Source organism: Theobroma cacao, chromosome 8 (assembly GCF_000208745.1).
Source record: "Theobroma cacao cultivar B97-61/B2 chromosome 8, Criollo_cocoa_genome_V2, whole genome shotgun sequence".
Taxonomy (NCBI): Eukaryota; Viridiplantae; Streptophyta; class Magnoliopsida; order Malvales; family Malvaceae; genus Theobroma; species Theobroma cacao.
Window position 1 is genome coordinate 11234300 of NC_030857.1, and position 6197 is coordinate 11240496.

General features: G+C 33.2%; 1 long non-coding RNA gene across 1 annotated transcript; it reads right to left on the reverse strand.

The window, feature by feature from the left end:
- LOC108663058 lies at positions 272–741 on the reverse strand. Its single transcript, XR_001928945.1, has 2 exons — positions 630–741; positions 272–479 (listed from the first exon to the last, which is right to left on the reverse strand). It is a non-coding gene; the product is annotated as an uncharacterized LOC108663058 (long non-coding RNA).

The following is a 6197-nucleotide window of genomic DNA, read 5'->3' on the forward strand; positions in this document are numbered from 1 at the left end:
ATATCGATCCCCACATCACGTTAAAACTCTCTTTTCGTAAAATGTTCATTGTAAATATTTGCATGATATTTTGTATCAAAATAGCATGGTGAATATGTAATAAATTTCATGAATGCACACCACACAAACAATAAGGCACAATTTCCTTTGATGTAAATCTTTTCGAAAAGCTTGTTTCCCAGTTTAAAACATTTTACGTCTAATATATATATATATATATATATATATATATTTCAAATGATTTCTAAAAATAACTTACACCCACAATTCCTTAAAATTCTATCAACGCATGCTTTCCATAAATTTTGCACTTCACGTAAAATATACGTACATGTATATATATACGAAATTCTTTAAAATTGACACCCCCTACTCACCTCATAATAGTGGGATATTACTTCACTATTGATTCGTACGCGTATAATTATTCCTATTTGTCAGTCACACACTTTGTTCGGCACGCCTCCACGACAACTTTCCTAGCAACAATTTAAACTTAGTATACTTAATCACACATTTATATGGGTAGCAACTTAATTAAAAATTCCTTAAGCAACTTGCATATTTTTCATCCAAAATATGCACAATATTAAACTACCCATAAATCTTAAAATATAAAATTAACTTACCATTGGGCCTTCTTCATGGGCTTCTCCATTTTTCCTATTTGGGCCAAACCTATTTATTTTTTTATTTTCTATTCGGCCATGCCCAATTATTTTCTATTGGGTCATGCCCATTTATTTTCTATTTGGGTCATGCCCATTTTTATTTTCTATTTCTTTTCTTTTTCTTTCTTTTTTTTTCTCTCTTTCACCATCACTCCCTTCACCACCATGTCTTCCTCTCTTCACCACCGTGGCTTCCTCTCTTCCTTGGGTTGTTTTCTTCCTCCTCCGGTGGCAGCACTTTCAGCTCTCTTTTTCTCAAAAATTTGGCAGCACCAAGCTGCTTTTTCTCCCTCAAATTGGCAGCACATGCTGTCCAATTTTTTTGCACAAATTAATAGCAAAAAGCTCCAATTTTTCTGCATAAACAGCTCTAATTTTTCTGCAGCAAACAACTCAAATTTTTTCTGCACAAACAGCTCCAATTTTTCTGCACAAATAGCTCCAATTTTTCTACACAATTTTTCTGCACAAATTGGCAGCAAATAGCTCCAATTTTTCTGCACAAATTGGTAGCACTTTGCTGCCCTTTAATGGCAGCAAAACCTCCAAACTTTCCAGCTGCAAATTCACACAATTTCAGCAGCAACAGCCTTGAATTTTCAGCACCAAAATCAGCCATAAAAACCTCAAAAATTCCAACAATTAACTAAAAAAAAATCAGCTTTCTTACTTAAAAAATTTCAGCTTTTTCTTCCTCCAAAAATTGCAGCAAAAAGCTTTCTTTTCCTCCCTCAAAGTGCAACAAAATTGTGCTAAAAAAAAGAGCAAAATTTTCGTTCCTTTTTCTCATCCTCTCCCACGGTTTTTCTCTCCCTTGTTCTCTTCATTTCTTTCTTCCTTTCTCAACCGACTTCCTCTCCTTTTCTTTATTCTTTTGTTCAACCTTTTGGTCCTTTCTTTCCTCTTCATAGCCGTCTTCTCCTTTCTTTCCTCTCACATGGCCGGTCCCACCATCATTTCTACATTCTTCTCTTTATTTTCTTTGTTTCTTTGTGTCTTTGTTCCCTTAATTTTTTTGTATGGCCGGCCATTGAATTTAGAATTCTTGGGTTTGACTTTTCTTCATTCCCATCCACACCACATCATTCCTATTCTTTTTCTTTTCTTATTATTTTATTATTTGTTTATTTTATTCTCTCCAAATAATGCAATTTACATGTAATTCCTCAACTTTAGTTTATTTGTTACTCAATCTTCCAATTTTCGTATATTAAAATTTGATCATTCCGACACATTTAAAAATTCTAATTTTCTTCTATCTTCCTTTTCTTACACGTGTATAATCAAAATATCGAGATCGCATTTCAACGCGGTGTCACCATAATATTTAAATATTTACTTACCGACGTTAGCTCGATTTAATAAAATCACACTATCACAATTATCGTCTTTTTCTTTCAAAATTCTTCTTTACTTCTTCTCCCCCACTTAAATTAGTCATATTCCATTTTTCATGACTAATTCCGATAACATATAAAATATTAATATTTTAACATTATTTTATTGAATAAAATATTAGTTTTTTCAAAAATTTTCACTTGCCTTCTTTGGTCCCAAAACGCATTATTACATCTCGGTTTACTTCCGAATCATCCTTTAGCTTACTAATTCATCTTCAACAAAAATATTATTATTTAATTATTGTTTCTGCACGCGCGAAGCATTTTATTCTTGAACGTTCCTTTCATCCTTTGTCGCTCTTTAGCACGCTAATTCGCATCAAACGATCATTTGTTTGATCAATAAGGTCTTATTTGTGTCCAACAAGGGTGCGGGCTATTACAACTACAGTGGTGGGGTTCCGTGGACCAGTCTATTAGAGGGGCACGGTAAACTCCTTTACATTCTCACCTCGGTCATAGAGGCGCGTAGGGTATTTCCTGAGGTGGGCTTTTTGAGTGCACTTCACGTTAACCACCACGTGAAGTGAGACTCAGTCAACGTCAAGAAACGGTTGTGTTTTCTCAAACTAAAAATATGTTTTACGTGTATACGAAATTTTTAACAGCCTTAGCGGGCTCGAGTGTACGCCTCTGATCAAGGTGTCATAGAGTATATTTGATGGCATGAGCCAACTGTTTATGAAAGTCATAAGCCCTAATGAGAAATTAAATGAAATACAACCGTTTGCATGGGTTGGGATGAATTTTCAAATTGTAAAATATTTAAAATGATGGGATATTTTAATTGTCTCCTTTTACTCGGCTTTAGCTTATTTAAATGATGTTTGTTTACTCACTGGGATTTTATAATCTCACCACTCTCCTTTCCACCCATTTCAGGCTCAGAGTAAGCTGTAGATAGCTGATTCCATCGAGGGCTTCTATTGGATTAGCATCCTCCACACAGTATGTTCACAGTTTTCCTTAATTCTAGTTATTTGTGGGCACACTTGATGTTGTAAATTTAAATTAATTTAAATACTCTAGTTTATTGTGTTACGGTAAGAATGAATTTATTTTGTTTTTACGTTACAAAAAGTATTTACGTATAACTCTAAAATTACTGTTTATAAGAAAATAAAATATTTAATTGAATATTTTATTTTATCTTCTTATTATATTCAAATAATTATAATTTCATTTTAAATAAAGGTTTTAGATGCTTAAACTTATTTTTGAATATGAATTATGCGATTGGTACTTGTTTACTACATTTTTAACTGGTTTCAAAATTTTTTGTGAAAAATGACCAAAATGCCCCTGTGAGACAAAATTTTTATTTTATCAGTTTTAAGTTGAAAATAGCTCAAAATCCTTTAGAACATAATATTTGGCAATAGTTACTCACCAGGGAAAACGAGAAACTGATATTAAGCCTTGCGGGGTTTCGGTTGGCATTCCGGGAGATAAGTGCTCATCGGGGCACCGTGACGGTTGTCATGGGCTCGAGGAGAGTTTCAGGTCGTGACACTTTCACACAAAGGGGGTGGTGGCAAAGAAAGAAAACGTTTCTCTTTTTCTGACAAAAACTACATTTTCTTCAATTGTGAAAAACTCTCATATGGAAAATAGTTAAAAGGTGACTTATATAGTTAGGTTAAAATAACTTCAATTTTACAATTAAGCCCTCAATATTATAACACATTATAATATTGGGCCTATTACTTAATTAAACTCTTTTAATTAAGTCCTTGAAAATTAAAATCAAAATTAATTTTCTTTATATTTTGTAATCAAAGCCTTATAGTTATAACTATTTATAATTATGCCAAAAACTTAATTAAACTCTTTTAGTTAAGTTTATAGAAGTTAATTACCTAGCATGTGATTTAAGTTTAGCTTAAATCGTCACTCTCCCAATTTAATTCAAATGCAATCATTGTGTGTGACCCATTAGATTCCCAACATGTTGGCAATGGAATTGATTAATGACTTAATTGATTAATATAAATTTCAATCAATTAGTTTATAATTAATTCCATAGACCAAGATTGGCATCTAGCAATGCATCATGGCCACCCAATTGTTGGGAGAGTCAAAGGGTTCTTTGACAACCTTTCAGTGTACAATCTATCAGTGTAATTCATTCCCTCATCATATATCCCGGAGATGATAAGAGCTTGGTACAGTGTCTACTCTTATTGACCTCCATATTTGTTCTTACAATTATAGCATTAGCTTTATAGAGAGTTATGAAACCTTTTTCATAATCTCCATGTCGCCTTGGCCAAGGACTTCAATAAGCTAATGTTAACCAAGAACTAATAAGATATGTCCTCTAAAACACTTGAGGTGATGATTCTTATCTTGACCACTCATTTGCCTTCACATGCTTCACACCATACCCAAAAGCATCCTGTTTTGGCATATTTGGTTAGGCACCCATAGGGATGAAATCAAAGCATAGCACTCCACACATAAGACAACTTGGTGTCTCAAGTCTAGGGAGTATTTACACAACTGACACATGAGAAGTGTTGCATAGACACTAGAGTGTATTACCAAATGCACTTCTCATAGCAGATAATGTTCGGTGAACTTGCTCTCCTAGGCAAGCACCTATATTCTAGTTCCAAGTATCTCTATAGTTCAATCTATGAGATAGATTGCTTACTTCCAAAGTAAGGAACATAGAATATACCAGTCTTTAAGCATCATTGATGTCAAGTCTCAATGATACATTGACTAAAAAATTTTGAGATTATACTTTGATGCATAGGAATCTCATTACTGCAACCCATTACAGTTTCCTTGCAAGGCATATTAATCTCATGGACTTCATCCAATTAGACTTATAACTCATTATAATTAATGTTTTATTGATGAAGGAAAACCTCTAATCATTCAACATGAATTATACTGTTGCATGATTGGAATCAAGCCTTAACCAATCCCAATTAGCTACAGGGCTCATCCCAACACCTCTTTCATCTTATTTATGATGAAGAAGAAGAAGAAAAATAAAGAAGAACCACGTTGAGAGCAAGCATATACTTCATTTTTCCAAGCATTCAAAGCTGTCAAGTGTTATTAATGCTATTTGAGCTTTAGTTTCTACATTTTGTATTCATCTTTTGATATTATCTCTTCCAACCTTGTACTCAACAAGCAATATCCACCTTTTAGAGGTTTCCTTGCTTGTAAAATTCCTATTTAAACACTTATACTTTGAGAGATAGGAGAGGTTCTACCTTAGCCTTCAAAATGTAGTTGTTAAAGAGTCTATCTAAGCCTTAAAAAAATAGAGAGGTTCTATCTTAACCTTGAAAGATAGAATTGGTCTATTTTTGTAAAGCCTGACCTTATAAAATACTTGTCATGACATACATGTGATGGATAGCATATTTGCATGCTAGGAGAGTCCCAAAAAAATTTACAAAAGTCAGTATTGTGCCTAGAGGAATAACAAAGTTGATTTAAGCCTTGAACTAGATCAAATAGAGATTTTAGGGTGAAATTGAAAATTTTACAGTCAATGAATGACTTAAAATGGTGATTCGGAGTTCGAGGATTAATTTGGAGTCAAACCAAAATTTTCACTATCTAGGGGTAAAATGGTAATTTTGCCACCTGAGGATAAAATTGGAATATTGGAAAAAGGTTTTGATCAAAATTGATCACATTTGACTCATTGGAGTATAATTTGAGGTTGATAAGTAAAAAAAATTATTATCTCGGTACTTTTCAGAGCATAGGGGTAAAATGGTAATTTTGCCACTCTAGGGGCAAAATTGTAATTTTACACACCTGACACTTGTCCAGCACATGGATTTTATCCAATATTATCATGGATATTTGAAGGAAATTTACATGGAGGAGAGAGAAAGCTTAATAGTTAAGAAATTAAAAACGGGCCAATGACATGATGCCACATGTCATGCCTTTATTAATTTATTATTTTTCCTTTTTAAAAGGCACAAAAACCAGCCCATCTTCCACCCCATGGTTGGCCAAACCAGCAAGAAGAGAGAGAAAATAAAAACCAAACCCTAGAGAGAGAAAATCAAAGAAAAAGTGTGAATTTTCAAGGAAATTAAGTGAAAAAGGTGAGATTTTTTCTATTAAGCTTGAGTTTTCTTATTCC